The sequence below is a fragment of the Balearica regulorum genome, chromosome 1 (assembly GCF_011004875.1).
Source record: "Balearica regulorum gibbericeps isolate bBalReg1 chromosome 1, bBalReg1.pri, whole genome shotgun sequence".
In the NCBI taxonomy this organism is placed as follows: domain Eukaryota; kingdom Metazoa; phylum Chordata; class Aves; order Gruiformes; family Gruidae; genus Balearica; species Balearica regulorum.
In genome coordinates, this window is record NC_046184.1 from 149,291,128 (window position 1) to 149,310,365 (window position 19,238).

Below are 19,238 nucleotides of genomic sequence, written 5' to 3' on the forward strand. Positions count from 1 at the left end.
GGCCTGGCCCTGATGGCCAAATATAGATATGAGCTGTAGAGTTCAGTCTGCCTGACATCGAATCCATCCACATTAAATTGCCTTTGTCAGCATTAAGTGCTGGCATTAAATGCCAGAGGTGGAGGAGTTTTGGAAAGAGCTGGAAAGAAAACAGTAAATGAATTTGCACTTCACAGAAGTTTCTGTTAAAAAAAGAGACAGAAAGAGACTAAATGAGGCAGGAGGAGAAGCGAACACAGAGGGGAGGAAATGGCAACAATCAAACATTAAATATTTCCTTTAATTGAGGTCAGAGATGGAGATTATATTTGGCCAAACAACCAAATCCTCCACCACAGGTCAGGACCAAGACTGAGTTCATTTTTTATTTCAGTGCTCTCGATAGAAAGGAGCTAGTCAGTCATTCTCTGTGTGTTAAATAATGTACTAACATCACTAATAAACCAAGCAGATGGTTTTGTTTTATTGTCTGAATGCTGTAATATTTCACTGTAAATATATAAATAGGATATTCACTTGCCTTATACAAGTTCCCAGTGTATTTTATAATAAACCAAGTAATTTTGACAGAAAAATGTTGACCAATTCTAGCCTAACACCATTCAGACAATGAGCTCAATACTGGCACAAATCCCATCCATGAAAAAGTCAGTGGTATTACATTTACTTTTACAATTTGAAGGATAAAGACAGAAATGCAAGAGATGGAGCAATAAGAACCATGTGGTCCCTCCTCTTCAAGGGTCTCAACCAGAGCCTATTAAGTTAATGTACATACTCCCTTTGATTTTAATAGGCTTTGCATAAGTCAGAAATTATTGAAAATGAATAGCAGGAAAAAGAATCATCCTGTTTACATTTTTTGGGTTATATCCATAATAAACTTGTAAAAAAATGAAAACAGTAGAAAACATTAAAATAGATCCATATATTAACTTTATTTTAGAATTCAAGATGACCTCATTTCCTGCTCCAACATAAGTACGTGATGTCACAAACTTCAGAAGATTTTTTCAAAATCTTTACAGAAAACATTCCTCTTCCCATCATTGAATACTTCATCTTGCTTTCTTCTTGCAGCTGTTCCTTCTAGAGACACGTATGTTTGGGCAAGCAGTTATGAATATCAGAGAGTAGTCTGGAGCATACCACCACCTGGGACACCAAGGGATTACAGATTGCACTCGTGAAAACTGCTGGGTCAGAGGTGGCGGTGGGTCAGAAAAATGTCCAGCCAAAGCAAGAGTGCCCAGGAGTGCCCAGGGATCAGAAGCAAGACCAAACCTTACTCTTCCAAACAAAGGTTTCTAAACTAACCTAGATTTGTTATTTCTAGTTAGAGCAGATGATAGATTTTATTCCTACAGTGGAATTAGGAATCAAACATGCAAAAGGACTGCAAGATTAGTTCCTAATTCTCCTTTTTACCAAAGGGAACTGAAGCAAAGACAGATGGAGTGACCTGCTGGGGCAAGCAGAGCCCTAGGTGGAACCAGATCTCCTGTCCTGTTCAGAGGCTGCCCTTTCCTGCCTGTGATGTGGAAGAAATATAGCCACTGCCAGGCACCTGCAAAAGCCCTCCACCCGGTTTTGCTCAAAGTGACAGACCTTGGAGGACAATGTGCATGTTCCCCACTAGTCTGTAGGGAGCGTGATGTAGCTGATGCAATTCCCGGCTCCAGCACACACCTGCAAGGTCTCATTGATCTGCTGCTCGGTGCTCTGAAAACTCAGAAATCTATTATCAGTGTGAGCATGTGCTTATTGATCAGATTACCTGCTTCTGCTCCCTGTGTGTACCTAATTGTACCAGCATACGCACACACACATGTAAATATGCACACACGTATGCGCACATACAGGCACGCACAGGCAGGTTATTAGGATGTGTGTATGTTAAAGGCTTTACATTTTTTTTTTGTTTTACAAAACTGCACATAAATAAAAAAAAGGACCTTCTCCATGAAACGTGAGCACAGAAACACTCACAAGTGGCCAAGAGCTGCTAAATAATTAATCAATAGAGCAGTGTGGCAGTTTGAAATGTAAATGTGATGGATGAAGGTGTGATGCTTGTCATCAAGCAGAAAATGATGTGACTGGAATGGATAACCCATGGTACCTGCTGACTGGCAAAAGCCTGGACACAAAGATAAAGTAAAGCCATCAGAAAGCAGCTCCGGCAAACCCTAATTCTTCCCTTTGACCCACAATTCACTTTCATGTCCCTGTCCCAGAAGAGATGTTTAAAAAAATGATGAAGAGCGATCTTGGGGTGGGAAAGGGGAGAGGAAAAAAAAATCATCTGAAGAAATGCTACCTGACAAGGCTGCGGGCTACATTCTTGAGAACACCTTTCTTTTCTTTATGTTCTCCTTCTCCTGTTAAATAAAAATGCGGCTCCTTTTTTCCCTTTCCTTTCTTCCAAAACTCTCCCGAGCCGTTCCTGCAAGTGGTTCTGTGACTCGGGAGCTGACAACAGCCGCATGCAAAGGAACAAAGAACGAGAGTGACAATTCAGAGTGCATGCAGGTGAGAAAGACACCTTTTACTTATCAAACTAGGCTGCAAAAAATGCTCTTTTTACTCAGCGAGCTAGAAATAGAGGTGATCTAACAAGGCACTGATCCAAATTCTTTATTTGTGCTGAGATGTAATGCTAACAGGATTTTTAGGTTGACTAGTAGTCTGTGGCCCCTCCATTCAAGTAAGGAAGCATTCCTCCAATTCGGAAAGAGGAAAATCCGTATAATTACCGTATATTATGTGACAGGAAAATGTATGCTGTGATGGCAAAGGGTGACAGAAAATGTCCATCAAAAAATTTGTTTTCAGGGACTTCCTATGCCAATCATTGCATCCTCACTCTGAGGAAACTCAACACGATGGGATTCAACTCAATTCTCTGAATTTGAGAGAAATTAACTTTTGTAAAAAAAGGGATTTTTTTAATCTTTTTTTTTTTTTCTGTAGAAATGCAAGCCTGAAAGTGGGATTTAAAAGTTTGATGGCTCTTTCTCCCTGCAAAAGAGAATCTTATTTCTCAGTAAGTACCATTTAGCAGGTTGTCTTTTTTTTCTTCTTTTGTTATCAAAAGCCCATTCTTTTCAGAAAGTGAAAAATACCACGGTTTAACATTAGATTTCCAAACTCCCTGAAATATACATTAGCAGATCACGCCCACTAAAAGTGAAAGCTAAATATAGATATATAATACTGCTTTGGCACACAAAATGGATGTTTTACCATTTCTTAGACATAAAATATACATACAAATACTCTCTTAAAATCTTCTGGGGATTTTTAAGACCTCTGTACACGTTTACCTCTGACGTGACATAAAGAAGCAGCAGATCTCCAGGTGAACTGGCCAGTGTTTTCATACTTCCTCAACTGATTATTTTTACTTGTTTTTTTGTTCTTTTGTTTTTTAATCTTTATATTACCACTATACAAGAGGCAGTGAGAAGACACATAAGTATTTATACAAAAATAAATGTGCCAAAATGAATTTTAGAAGTCAAGAATTAGAGTTTACACTAAAATAGAACCCTACGTGGTGCAGCTCCATAGTAAATAACCTGCTTTTAGTCTGGGACAGGTTACAGGTGTAATGCCATTGAAGGGAAATCTTTCCATAACTTGGCTACCTGGATAAGCTTTAAGCTTTTACTCTCTATGTATACAGGGAATCACCACACCCCACAGAAATATTTCCCATTTAGAATGACAAAACTATGGGCTCATAGGTAATGAATTCAGCTTGAATTTCATTTCTGGGCTTTTTTAATTGTGTTTGTGGATTTGTGCTTTGGGAGCTTTCTTCTAGCTCCTGCCAAAGCCACTCAGCTATATATCTTTACCTATACGACAGGTACATTCATATTACTTTTTAGTCCTTTTGCACAGCTTCAGGAATACAGCATCATTGTAAGTAGGAATCAGATCCCAGAATTTGGAGCAATCTGGGTAAACTAGTCTGTGGGATGGAAGAATGATCCCACACCTTACATCTGGAACGTTTCTGGTAGGAGATGTTCATAGATTTTGTGACAGTAAAAAGGAATCTGGTCTAATGGTTCACAGAGATTGACGCTGAATGTAAGCAATTGTATCACAGTAATGTAGCAATATTTATCACTAGTAGGACTTCTATTCCCCTATAAACTACGGTAGAAGTGGAAAAGTGCCATCTCAGGACTATGTGGTCACTAAGCTCATAGAAGTCCATTTCTGTCCCTTCAGTCTGTCTCAGCTACAAACGGACTTGCAATAGAGAAATGACAGATCAGGCTGCAAATGTGCAACAGTCAACCTCAGCCTCTGGGAAGGAGACCCACCTACTCAGGCCAGAGAGAGCTGTGGTGCACCCTGTCCTGTGCCCAGTCTGGAGGAGCAGCTCGCAAGCACTGTGGGACGCACTGCCACATGAGCCATGCACTCTGCTATTTAGCTGCCCACGTGTAAGGTAGAGGCGTCCACCAGCCTAGCAGCAGGAGCAGTGGTTCACTGCTTTAGGGACTGTACGGATTCACTAGTAACTGGCCACTAGTTTCTAGTATCATAGAAATATAGAAGTACCAACATGAGTTTGTTTTCTTCCCTCTTTAGATTTGCTGGGTATATAGAGGAGAGGAATATAAAAAATGGCCTGACAAAGGCAGATCTGAGAACCTGTCTTAATCCCAACAGTGGCCACCAGCAGCAGGCTACAGAAGAGAAAGAGAAGAAGGCAACCTCGTAGCAGAGTGCCCCAGATCACTCTTCCAGCCTCCAGCAATTGGCAGCTCAGGGACTTCCTGAGCTGAAAAATTTGCCTAGTTTGCTGTAGTGATGGTGGGTAAAATATGCAGCAATGACTCTCCCGTACCAGCAGGCTTTGTTTCACCCCAAGTGTTATGCCAAACTAGTTGTATATCATCATGAAGAATAACTGCATTTCCCCAGAGTTGATTTCCTATGGCACATTTTACTTAGATACTTTCTCAACACCCTCGCAAATATGCCATAGATCTAAAGCACAATCTCCTTTTCAAAATGAATGGGTCTGATTACAGGCGTATTCATTTTGTAAAAGGTACAAAAGGATACAAATGTGCCTTTCCATCTCATATAATGTCAAAGTAAGACCCTCTTGCCCTTTTATTTCAATCCCCGCAATTTGAAAATAAAAAAAATGACTTGATTATATGTTTTTTACCATTAAGTGTATAATTGCTTTTGTGTTTTGACATTTAATTCCTCTTACCAAAATACATGGTAGGAATTAAAAGTCAAATCTTTTATGTATTTGATGTACAGATCCTTCCATGTATTTCAATGAGAGAAATAGAACAGTTGAAACCTTAAAGCAGGTACAGTGAAGCCATCTGAAAATGAAGTCACATTTTATACTGGAAATCTGACTGTGGCCCCAGTTCTGCCCTTCCTTATCTAGGTCGATGGCTTTTTGAAATCACTGGAGGGTCTGAATGAGTCAAAACCAAGCAAAACCTGCAGGACTTGACCTTTAAAATAGAGCTGGGATTATACGTTGCCTTGTCGGGCAGATTTCAAGATTATGGTCCAGTCTGAAAATTACTTTTGAAAGCCATAAGACAGGAGCTGGCCAGGCACTCGAGTGTATTGGCCTGGCATGGGATGGCAGTAGTGAGGAAGACAGGTCTCAGCAGGGAGGGCCAGGAGCAGCCAGGGCATGTCTCAGCTGGGCCAAGGCCAGCAGAAGGGCTCTGGCATAAAGAGAGGTTGAGGAGATGTGGATGCATGCAAGGGAAACTGGATGTTGCTTATGAATGTTTCATGTGTTTTTTGTCTCCCCTTCATCTCAACTTTTCCCATAAAGTTTTTCCCACTTCATGCACTGTCCTTCACTAAGGGCAGCACCTTCTCTTTCCCTTTTACCTGTCTACCACTCCTTTTCCTCTCCTTCTTGTATCCCTCCTTTTCCTTCTGCCACAGGAACTTCTCTCCTTCCCTCTACTGCATTCTTCTCTTTCTTTCTTATATTTTTCATGTTTCTGCTTCCCCTTTGTTCTTCTATTTCCCTTTCACTACCTGTGTCCTTTAACTGAATTCTCTCTTTCTTTCTTCTCTATACAGCATGCCAAATTCTTCATCTTTACCTTAATTTCTGTTCATACTCATCTACAACCTATGTGCTGAGAAGTTTCTTCTGGCTGCATTTCCTCCCACTGGCCACTCCACTGTGATTTATCCCCATCCAGTTAAGTCTTGACGTGACTTGACCCTACAGCCATAGCTGGGATTACATAGTGCCCTGAGATTCAGATTTATGGAATCTAGCACTGTCTGCAAAATTTTTCTGCAATCTGGGAAGTAGACCTTAGCTGGGAACTCAGATGGACTGAGTTTGGGACAGGTTGAGCCAGGAATGGTAGTGGCAGGCAGTAATGGTAACTGAGAGCTCGGCCATGTTCTTCCCAGTGTTAATATTCTCACCCACAAATTCTATCGTGCCTATATCTTCCCTATACCCATCAACAAAAACTGCTCTAGGTGAATATGCTCTTGGAATAAGATTCATGCTGTCTTTTTTTCTTTTCGCAAAGCCTGGGACAAAATTTTTCTTATTTTCATCTCAGGAAAGATGCCTTCAACAAAGGTAAAAGACAAGGTAACCAAGAAGAGAGGTAAAGGGAGCAGGAAACACTTGTATCAGGAAGAAGAAAGTCAGAGAGAGAGAGAGCAGAGTGTATCTCCACACAACAGTTGTAATGTCACCATATCTCACAGAGACACGCTTAGCTTCCCATAATGAAGGCAGCTTGCATTGCATGGGTGCCAAGTGCAGGGATGCTAGAAGTTGTCTCCCTTTGGCCATCACGTGTTTGCACTTTGCAGGAGGACTGAGACAGCTTGGGGCTGCTCCGGCCCAGCCATGGTGCTCCAGGGCCTCCTTCCCCAGCATCCCCGCTGCATCCTGCTGCTGATCGGATTGTGAGCATGAAGCACTTTTCAGGTATGTGGCAAGGGTATATTTAGACACACACACACGCATACACACACATGCACTTGCACATTTTCTCCCACCTTTGTTCGCACATGCAAAAATTGCAAATTAAAAATTAAAAGGGAATGGAAAGCCCACAAAGAGTAAATCACGTTGTAGGCCCCAGCCCATACCTTCAGGAGAGGCAGAAGGTAGGACTTACAACAAGGAAATGGAGCTCATGACATTTTTGCTAGATGAGTAACTGCAAGTAATAAAAGTAGTAGATTTATACCTGTGTGGTCCAGTCTTTGAAGAAGTCTCTTGATTAAAGCTTAAGATCAGGCATCCAGAATATCTTGAGTTTGTTCTCATGAGTAGCTATTTTACCCACAAGGTGGGTGTCATTTGAAAAATTTGTCTCTTTGAAAATCTACATCTTTGCTAGAGGGCTCTGCTTCATGGTTTCAGGACAGTAATCAACTCAAGGAGATGCTTCAGAGTTAAACACTGTTTTGTTTTTTTTTTTTTAAATAATCATGCAATCCTGAATGGGGAGTTACAAATAGGTGCAAATTATTGTTTTCTTCCAGCTCAGGGTGACTGAAGTGTTCAACAGGTCACTTTGGATGTTACAGTTCTTCAGAACACACTCGCATACAGACAAGAATATTAACTAATGCTACTCATAGGGGATTCTCTGTTCACACCAGTTGCAGAATGGCTTTGGGGTCATTCAGGCTGCCCTTTTAAATATTTTTTTATGGCAATAATGTCAAGTAACTACAGAATTTACTGTGGCTTAGTCTGAAAGGGAGCTGTTTCTCAGAATGGGGAACTTGGAGAAGATGTTTTTGCTCAGCTGGAAGCTTTATGGGGCAGATTTCATCCATGGTCCAGAAGCAAATGTCAGCTCCCTTGAGATTTTGGAACTCGATGTGTGTTCAGCCCCAGAAATCAGGTGATGAACCAGAACTTCAGACTCTCAGAAACCAAACACTTTGTGCTTCTGAGACGTTGGGGTTTTTTTATTTTTTCCCCATTTTTTTGCCTTTTTCTTTAATTTTGATGGATGATGTTTTGTTCTGCAGTGAGTTTTAATGCGTGTCGCTGTGGAACAATTTCAATTGTCGAAAACAACAACAACAAAAAGCAATATTTCAATATTTCTCAAGAAAAGGCTTCAAAGGTTTCAGATCTTTTTAAAATGTTTCTGCTTTATTTTGACGTGGCATAAAAGTTTTGTATGCATTCTCGCATCCGCTATTGTGACAGCTGTATTTAATGAGTGCAAAATGATCAGAAAAACATCCTTTACTGTGGGTTGCCATTGCCAGCAGATGACAGGAGAGAGGCAGTACTGTAATAAGAGAAGCGATGAAGTAGTTCATACTACTAGGGAATGAGGTATTTCTAACTCAAATGCCTAGATATGCCTTTTGAAAATAATGCATTGGTCACATTACCTGATAGTTTCATCAGATTCTGTTTCCGAGTGCGTTTTGAAATAAAATTGTGCATCCTTAGCCTCAGGTCATGAAGTGGTTGGTTGCGACATATTATTTGTGGGTAACACAGTCAGTTTCCCTAAGATGAAGAAGAAAAGGTCCTAGTCTTGCCTATAAATACTGACTTTTCCATCAAACTGATGCTAAGCATGAAATGCAGATCCACAGATCTGCTAGAAATGAAACATTACACAATAGGTTTGCTTTCTATTTTATATGCATATCTAATATCAGAGTATTTTAGTCCAAATTGGAGAGAGTATAAAAATATATCTAAATGGATTTGAAAGGCAGGGTATTTCTTTTTTCAAAGCTTTGTCGTTCCTGACTTCCTCTGGTGACTGTTAGCTTATCATGCCTTTGTACAGGAGATCTAAGTATTTTATTCTCTCTTGTGTCTCCATATGGTACCATTTCCCAGATAGTCTTCCTTTGGTCACAAGATGACAGTGAGAATGGATTGTCAAACTGGACCACTATGACAATTTACTCTGGGGAAGAAAATCCTGTGGGTGTTCAGAAGCTTTACTGTAAGTTATATTTGATTAACTTATCCTACCACTGACAAATAATTAGGTCAGCAATTAATTTCAAAATGCAAATGTGCTACAGGCCTTCATGTTTTAAGAAATTCCCTTTGTCTTTAGTTTTTACTTGTGTTAAAGTCTTAATGGATTTAGCTGGGTGAAGGAACAAAATTATGTTTTCTAATGCTTTATTTACTAGGTTGAGTTGGACTTTTTTAGCAAATATTGACTGCAAATGTTTGCTCAGAAATGATCATGTGTGATGGAATTGAATGGAATAAGAAAACAGCAGAGTAATGATGAACAACTCATTTTAAAATATATGTATTTTTTCACACTTCTGCTGCAAAATATTTATCTACCTTCATGGATTAGGAACAGAAAGACAAACCAGAGGGTCAGGAGCAGACCATGGTAGCAAAGTCATTAGTACTTGCTTAAGCAGTCTAAGAAACCAGGGTATATCAGAAAGAAAACATGCTTAATATTGCTACAAGTGTGGCTCAAAGAAACCTATCTACCAGCCTATCTCAGGGAGTTTATTCTTAAACAAACACAGATTAAAGGCTCAGCCATTCCCAAGAGAAGTTCAAGGGAGTTTTCTGTTGACTTTAAGGTAGTGAGGCCCCTAAGTCTAAGTCTAAGTTTTCTGCGATTAAAATCATGTAATTTTTTAGAAAATACTCAAAATATGCAGCTGTAAACAAACCCAACCATCTAGCCTGATATAAAATCTGAATGAATTTACATAGGTGACAGACTTATATTACAATTTCCTAACAGTTTATTTGCTTAATTGATTCAAGTCAAGAAGGAGAGCATCCGCTCTAGAATTGGGTGAAGGCTTTTTTTACAAAATTGTTACTGACCTTAAGATGAAGTTTTAAAAGGATCATGACAAGCCACATTTTGTATGCTTAACTATGCATGCCACTTTGGATGAGGTAATGATAAAGAAAGTTCAAAGTCAAGATTATTTTTTGTTTGGTGCAAAATGGTACTTTTACATCACTTTTGCTTAAAATACTAATGCCAATAATTACATGAGAAAAAAAAATCCAGAAAAAAAGAGAAATCTAGACATTGCATTTATAGGAGATTTTTGTATTGCAAGAAAAAAGAAAAGGAGAATTAAATGGGGTCAAAATTATGTGTCTCACCTACACAGACAAAGTTTGGTTTCCAGTCTCGTCTGAAGGATTATGCCCAGGACCCTCTTTCCATCTTAAGCAGCATCTGAAGACCTCTGAAGGTTTCACCAGGCAGGAGCGGGCAATGCAAGGCTGAAGCTTCATTTTGAATGAGGGACAATCTCCTTTCTCCCCAGAGCTGTGGGAGAGAAAATCAGAAATATAACTGGATACGAGAGGGCTAAGCTGTTGGGAGCTGTGCAGACAGAAGTTTTTTTGTAAGATACAGGCAGTGTACGTGCTGCTCAGCTGAGCGCTGGCATGGACCCCGTTAAAGCACCACATTTCTAGAAAGATGCAGCTGCCTTCAAGACTGTCCAAAGGAGACGAATGGGAATGATCAGAAGTTTGGAAAATGTGACCTGCAAGAAAACCTGAACTGGGGTGATTTCATCTCGAGAAGAAGAGAATCAGTGGACATAAACTACAAAGGGTTCAAATTTGAAAAAGCTTTCTGCAAAGAGGTAGGGAAGAGTTTATGTTTCAGGTCTACAGTGAAATGACAGAATGTAACAGCCCTACACTGAAACAAGGGTGATTCGAGTTGGACGTTGGCAAAACCTTTCTGACAGTGAAGACAATGAAGCTGCGGAAGGGATTGTCTGTGGAGAGTTTGGAGTCCCTCTCACTGAAGACCTTTGAGAATAGGCAAACTACTTTCCAAAATACTGTGAATATAGTTTCTGGCTGAAAGCAATCCCTTAGCAGTTATTGCACTCATATTTTTAATTGACTTTAAGAAGCTGATGGAACTCCTACTTTTGTGGTAGGATAAAATAAACTTCTAAATTAGTCTAGGGCAAGAAACATACTATGAATGCCCAGCACAACTGCCATTATAAGTGAGAGCAATGCAGATGGCGTTTATCTGCAGAAGCAAGACAGATAGAATGGTGTGCATGGCCAAAGGTGAGCTCATTAAAATTTATAAATAAATAAATAAATAAAAGCTTTCAGTGATCAGTAAGCTGGCATTAAATACTATAAAATAAAGGAAGTCAATATGTCAAAACTTCATCATGGAAGTTGGGGGTTATTCAGCAGCTTTTAGGACCAGAGTCACTATGACTGTTACCAAGCAGAGGGGTATGAGGCAAAGTGATCTCAGATTCTGGCCCAGTGTTGATATAATAGCACTTTGGCAAAGACACACAGAATACAACCGCAATAATGCAAGTCTAAGTGAGAATTATTATTTCTTCCAGGTAGTATCTGTTTATCTGACAAAAAAAAAGAAAAAAAATTAAATTCATGTTAATAGAGCACTTCACTCTTAAATTTGAAAAATCTAATAAATGACTCATAGGTCATATTGTATAAAACATAAAACTTTCAAATCAGAATGATCTCTGGAATCATCAGCAAAAGTGTTAAAGTACATACCAAGCTAAAAGGAATTTAAAAATATTGTCACACTCTAAAATTAGGACATTTCAAGGTATTTTATTAATGCATTTGTATCTGTTTACCTTGAAGCAACAACACTAAATATTCTAGCTGCTTTACAAATGCCTTCTGCTGGCTTCCCTTCTCTTGGATGCTTGTGTGCTATCATTCTCTCTTTGTCTCAAACAGGGAGTGACACATCCCGCCTGACGCAGTCTGTCTTTCTCTCTTTCTGTCATCCTTGGGAACGGCGGGATTTTCCTTATCCTGTAAAATGGTGACTGAGGATTGCCTTGTGGGGATCAGAGGGGCATTTCCCTTGGGACTGCCAGGCACTGGCGTAGGCCTGCCAAGTATTTGTTCCTCCTGTCATCCACTCTGAAGGGCGTAATCCCAAGGAAATCAGTGGGGAGTTTTAATATGGACTTTGAAGGCCAGATATGCCTAAGAATATAAAGGTGATTAAAAACGATTTTACTGAAACCATCTCGGCAATCTGGGGCTTTTCTTTGAACAAGAAACCAAAATTAAAGTGCCTTGCTTTGTTTTTCATAAATATCAGATGACAAATCTTAGACTTTTCTTATGGCCCAAAGCACATTTGACAAATGACTGCAAATGATTTTTTCCAACTTCAGGTAAACTCGTTACACTAAATCCTCCCACTGGTGTCATTTCTATCCCAAGTGTTATTTTGAAGTTGGCCCAATTCTTTTCTCACATGGTTTCAACTCCAGTGAGACTTGATCCTGTATACGTAAACAGTGGTACAATAACTGCCTTCTTTTAAATAAGTGGAATTCACAAGCTTTACAAAAAAGTTTGACTTGATAAACTTTTTTAAAAACCCTCTTATCTAACACTCTGCTTTGATAAAATTTTCTCTTTGGCATAGTATAGCTACGTAGAAGGTCTCTATTTTGTATAACAGGGCAGAGGCAGACTCCACAGACTCTCCGGTGTCATCTCAAGGCATGTATCCCACCCCTCATCCTGCAGCAGCCCCACAAGCTTTCTTTGGGTGTCCTCCAGCTGCTTGGACCCCAGGCACTTGGTATTCCTTTATTTCAGGGTCCAAAAGCAGACCCAGATCCAAAGGACCCCCAGCTTTCCGAACATGCTCTCAGCAGAGTGAGGAGCAAAGGGGTAGCTTATCACTCTTGAAAAGCCCCTTCAGCACTCCAAAAACCCCACTGTAAGTGTCATAACCACTTGCTGGCATCAGCACCACTTTTATACTTTTATCACTGAAGATGCTGAAGAGTAACAGAGAGAGAATTATGCTTTAAATCAGATGGGATGCTTTGTTTTGCTGAGGAATAGTGTAACCACACACAAGAGCCAATCAACAAAGAAAGAAGAGCAGGGAAATAGAGGAGAAATCACTATCTGGAAATCACGCACACTGGTTTGGGAAAGGAGACAAGGGGAGCTGCTCCCTTTCCCTCAGAAAACAAATATTGCAGCATCTTCATCCTCATAGCAGACAAATAAGTATGAAACCTTGAGAGCGATTACCTCAGTGCGGCTCTCTTCCTTACCGCCCAAGCCAGCCCACCCATGACAACTGAGGCAGTTAGAGAATCCCAACCAGCAAAAGGAAAGAAAGGAAGCCAATTCCAAATCTCACACTCCCCAGCTGCAGGCATCGTGGAAAAGTGCCTCAGGCCCCACACATGTGACTTCACAGCAAAACCTAGAGCCAGCCCTGAGGGGTCTGGTACAGAGAGCTAAGTAATGTGACTGTGATTAGGACGTGTGGAAATTAGAAGCCCTCTTGTTTTAAGAAGGTGGGTTATCTACCGAGCCTGCTCTACGCTTCTTTCAACTGTAACATGGTGAACAAAGGCTGTCTGTAGAAGATGCTATATTTGTCTACCCAGTTTATGTCACTTAGAGCTTTTTATGCTAAACTGGTTTTAAAAACTTCAATTTAAACCAACATGAAAGGTCCTTAAACAGTAAATAGCATATTATATCAAAAACAAATAGATTAAAAAGTGAACATCCATAGCCAGTATATTTCTTTCCAGAAGAGTTTCACTTTCCACACTAACTAAAACTGTAAGACTGGCAGATCTGGGCCAGAGGTTTGTAATGGGCTTTTTACTTTTTTTTTCCTTCCCTCTCCAGTGATAAATAATCAGTTTTAGAGAATTGATAAAAAGAGACAAGAATGAAAAGTGAGTATGACACATTTATGAGACAGATTTTTCATCTGTTTCTTAAATACAGCACCTTTATTTCAGATCGTATTTAAAAAAAATATGGGAGAGCCACCCAATTTATGTTGCACTGAAGTAGTGAATACATATGAATATATAGAGCATAGCCTACGAAAGCAAGAAAATTCACCAAAAATTTCCTGACAAGTGGAAAAAAGTTATGTTATCATTCAAGAGTCATTTATTTAAAAGTGAAAAATAAAAAACAGGCCACATGACTAGAGGCAGCAGAGAACAAAAACACATTGTTTCCAGACAAACTCCCATCAAAGACATATGACTGGGGATTCTGAAGTCAGAAGATCTTCCTATTTTAAATTTCCATGAGTACTTTCAAGAAAACCTGGAGTTCTGCTATAGGATTTGCTACATGCTTTCTACTCCTGATTGATAACAAGCGGCAGCATTAGCAGTATTTTTTCCCCCATCCTTTCTCTGAAGCTAATGGAGTCGAGGATTTGTTACTTGATCTAATGGCAATAGCTTTCCAATAGACATGCACAGAATCATTGATTAGTTTGTCCTCTCCTTGTTTGCATTGGAACACTGTTCAATTTACACCAATTAAAGAATGCTTGGTTTGTGTATTGAAGAATAATTAAGGGATGGAATTCCCTATGGGCTACTAAAAATGACATCTGACTGGAATGGTGATTACAGCATGAAGGCAGCATTAGTATTTAAATAGTTTGACTGCTATATAAAATCATTACAGCATCTCACCATGAAAAAGAGCATTAGTTAATTTTGCCTATAACAAAATTAGTTGTATGTATTTGCCTGGTCACTTTAAGTAAATTTGACAAGGCTAATCTTAAAGCAAGCGCTCCAGGTTTGGTGGAAGGAGCAGATAGAGCACTGTTGAAAGTAATCATCTTGATAGATATGTATATAATCTTCAATCAAAATACAAATATGCACATACGAATAGCAGAGCTTTGCCAGAGATGCTCCAATCTAATTTAAACATTAAAACCACATTGGTTGCTGAAACTGAAAATCCAAACATAACTGGCATGTTAATTATACAACAATTAAGGCTTCACAAACTGTAAACACACAAGAAATCCTTATTTGTCCACCACTGTGGTTCTCCAACTTTTAACACCCTTTCCAGCACTGCATGGAACAAGGCATCACAGGAAACAAACAGGCACAGTGGAAGGAGTCATCCTTGCAAGTAGGACTCCACTACTAAATATCCCAAAGAATTAAAAATATTGGACTAGCCTAGCACATCCATGTAAGACTTCCTTAGACAAGTTCGGGTTTTTTTCTCTGGAGTACAAAGTGGAGGAGATGTTCATTCTTGAAAATACATTTGAGGAAAGAGGGCTTTTTATCCTCTTTAACTTTCTTCTATGCATATTAAATTCTATCTCCTAGCCTTAGATTATAGGATCTACAGTAATGATCTATCCAAAATGTGTCAGTGGCATTACTGTAACATAAACTGCTTGAGGCCATTCCTGGAGTGTATTTACCTTTCCATAGCCTACTTAAATATAGGGTGTTTGTGTTACTAAACTTAGATACTGTAGTATATTTTATAAGGTCATCCGCCTGCTTCAATACCTCACATTGCAGCTACTATCCTTCCTATGAGAATTTATGCAGTTCCGCTTCAAGGTTGTCAACACCCTCTTTAATTCATTAAAGGGTTCTCTGTGAAGGAACATAAGACTTTTCCATTTAAGCCTCTAAGGGGAATGAGACTTATTAGCATGTCTACATTGTGCAATACCCAACTGCGTTAAAGATGCTCGAGTTCCCAAGCCCAAGTTCCAAATGAGGTGATACATCTGCACAATATACCCTTATTTGTGTGGCCCAGCACCCCCGGCCAACCTGCAGCACCTCTTTGCAGATCAGATTAGGCTGGGCACCGTGCTGTTCTCATGTCCACGCCTGGTTCTACAGGTCACTTACAGATATCTTCAGCGCACCAAATTGCACTGCGTGGATCTGCCCTACAACTAGGTTTGGGACAGTACACTTCATCAGAGAGTACAGCCACTGACTTTCCACGGGGTTTTGTTCCAACATTTTAAAAGTCTTCTGTTCTGGCTTTTGTTTTCATGTTGCACAAGTAGTTCTCGCTTCTGTACTAGACCTCCTGTTGGGATCTCCCACTATAATCTGCCTGACTAGACCTTGGGCTTTCAGGAGTGAGACTAACGTTTCCTTTCAATGAATAATCTTCTTTTGCAGCAGGGCTGATATAAGGGTGTATTCTTCCCTCCACCCACGAGAAGAATGTCCATTAATTTCAATAGAAACTCTCCATGCAGAAAAGGGAGAACTGTGCCCTAGGGAACATTCATGGAAGATTAATGGTGAGGAGAGAAAAGTGATACAGTACAGGCAGAACAAAATCAGAACCCACCACACAAATAAAACTGGACAAGGGTTCATTTTTTAAAAGTCAGTCAGAGCGGCAGGAAGGCTTTGAAAAAAATCAGGGCTGTTTCAGTGCACTTTTGCATACATTGGCTTTCAGGAGACATGAATAGAAATCTAACAGTAACTCTTTTTTCATACCTCCTTTCACAGGTCTCACTGGCAAAGAAGGATTTAGCACTTAATTCCTGTACTTTTATGTGGCAAATTAGGAATTTGCACCTTAAAAGGAAATTGCTTTTCAAACTCCCATAAATTCTGGATTTTATTTTTTTAAATGGTGGAAAACATTCCCTACCTTCATCCTAACACATAATAAATAGCACTCTCCATTACTTCTCCTCAGAAAGGTGTAGGAAAGTAGACTTGGCCAAAAAGAGGTGTTTATCATTCCTTCTGAAGAGAGGCTAAGGGTCTAGAGTGTATCCTTAACCATTTCATCTCCTCAGCCCTTTTTAGTTTGAACTCAAACATTGCTCTCTTCATCAAAATCAAGTGCCTGTTGAAGAAAATGTTTAAATTGAGGCTTGGTCATTTGATGAAGTAGAGTCCACTGGCATTGAATAGCCCAGAACACAACTGGAATATGAACAGAGATGCAATGTGTTTTATTTTTCAGTTTAACATCACCTAAAAGTAAAATCCCTACACCATTTTTGCCATCGTTTTAGGTAACGACTGGTTGGTTTAAAACTGCACCAAGATAGGAGGAGGTTGGTGAAGCAGAGCGACACAGCACAAGATCGTGCAGCAGACAGCGGTCGGTGACTCTTCGGGAGGATCCCCTGAAGGTGTGGCTGGTTCTGCTGACCCCAACACAAGGTCCCTTCCCTGGGAGGCTTGAGGGTGAGGTGGTACCCACTGGAGTGGGACAAAGGACATGATCAGAGTACCTCTAATGTGCTTTTATTCATGAAGACAAGGCAAGACCGAAAGACAAGGAAGTGCGACCCAGTGAAAAAGCATACTCTCACAATGTGGCACTATGCTGGCAATCATTGCTGTCAACAAAACACCCCCCCAGTTCCGGCTGTCAACACCCAAGTGAAGATAAGCTTACAAAAAGGTTAGTACACATCCTGACTTGGTTTATTTTTGAGTCATTTTTGGCCCTCTTTCCTCCTCTCTGCACTTCCTAGAACAACAAAAGGCCAGAGGCAGGTGTCAGGATGGCAGTGGTTTTTCTCATTTAACCTGTGAGGCACTGTAAAAAATAACCAATGGTCATGGAGCATGCTCTGGATTTGTCTAAGTATAAGTGACTCAAGTACTAACATGTGAATTTAGTAAAGTTAGAGTCTGTGGAGTGGAGATAAATTACAGCAGCAATTGAAGTTGAATGTGATATAGAAAGCCAACCAACAGAAGACTGTCTGGAAACAATTATTCAGAAAGCTGCTGACCCTCTATTTCTTTAAAGAGTTAAACATTTGGATTGGTTAACTGGCAGCCGCAATAATAGGCATATGCTCTAATCTTTGATCCGTAGCTGAATTTGCAACTCTTTGTATGAGAAGCAGATCACATAGATTTGCATATTTTTAAGGATCTATAGGGACAAAAAGAAGAACAAAACCTGTTCTTCCAAGATGCCACTTAGAGATCACACAGAGTGTCATGGGTCACCCCAAGTACACTAATGTTCAGAGCCAGTTGCAAGACTCACAGATTTTATAAATGGCCCTAAACTGTGACACTCACATCTGAAGTTTAATCAAAACTCCTCCTAGAACAGAGAACTGAAAGCCAAGGTTGCATTGTAAGTCTTCACAGAAGTATGTATGTCTGTCATTAAGATCTCATTTCCACATCCAAATTTGTGTCAGAACTTTCCTGAAATCTGTAAGAGTCCAGAGGTAATAGATGAATTAGAAAATGTTTTGTGACCAAAGGAGAAACTGTTGTCCAGACTCAAATGCATGAGCAAATAACAGATTTCTGCCAAGGTCCTGACATCATCTCAGTTTTGGCAAAATTTCCAGTGTTGATGAAAATTCTGCAGACACAAGACAACCGTGAATCACCCCATGGGTAGAACGGATGTTAACCAAACTTAATTTTGTTTGTGTTCAAGGTTCATTTCTTGCACATCTCTGTTTCCAACACCAACCGACAGATATTTACTAATTACTCATTTTGCATCAACAATCGTGTCTATGCCACAGGAGATTTCCTCCACTTGGTACTATTCCCCCAGAAAGTAGCTCCAGAAGTGAGCAGTATATTGAGTACTGTGAAGTGAAGAGGTAATCATCCCCGCAAATGTTCTCAATTGTGTGATGTTTCAACATAGCCTTTACTCAATTTGAAAGGAAGCCCAGTCACTTTACAATAAGCTTTCTCTCCTGGTTCACCTACACAACACTGATATCCACAAAGACAATGATGATAGTGGTTATTTGCTATTTGCCTATAGATACTTCCTACACATCCCAAAATAAAATATGGATTACTGCATGGGACTACACAGATATGTGCAAGGAAGGCAATGCAAAGAAGGGACTCCCCAAAAATGTTTTGACTAGCTCTCTTATACTACTATGCATTAAGCCATATGGGGGCACAGAGGAATGGTAGAGAAGGTAGACTAGAAGCCTGACTGACACAGGAGGCAGTGCTTCCAGGCACTAATCTGCTTTGTCCTGTGGGCAAGCAAGATTTTTTTAAGTTCTGGTGAAAGTCCCATGAAAAGCAGAGGAAGGTGTTGCTCATCCCTGGCTAAAGTGTAGTATTAAGGTGAAGTGATGGAATGGTGTTCAGAAAGCTTCTTTTGAGAGTGATCGGACCATCAATAGGTGAACCAGAACCTGAGCCAGCAACAATGTCTTCAGTATCTTTAAGATGGAGAGAGGGAATAGAGAAAGAGAATGGCATACAAGTTTTAATGAGAAAAATTAATTGATGATACAGAGTTTTTGAGAAAGGACCAGCCTGTGCCCTGACAGTGCACACATTCCACAGGTTAAGCAGACTCCAAAAGTAACCCAAAATCCAAGGCTAAGCTTTGCTGCTTTTTGCACCTTGCCAACAGCATTAGTGATAAGAGATGCTCT

General features: G+C 39.9%; 1 long non-coding RNA gene across 1 annotated transcript; it reads left to right on the forward strand.

Annotated features, from left to right (window-relative positions):
- The first annotated feature begins 3,788 nt into the window (after positions 1 to 3,788).
- LOC142600142 (uncharacterized) lies at positions 3,789 to 9,374 on the forward strand. Its single transcript, XR_012833599.1, has 4 exons — positions 3,789 to 3,874; positions 4,693 to 4,836; positions 6,862 to 6,979; positions 8,879 to 9,374. It is a non-coding gene; the product is annotated as an uncharacterized LOC142600142 (long non-coding RNA).
- The last annotated feature ends 9,864 nt before the right edge of the window (positions 9,375 to 19,238 follow it).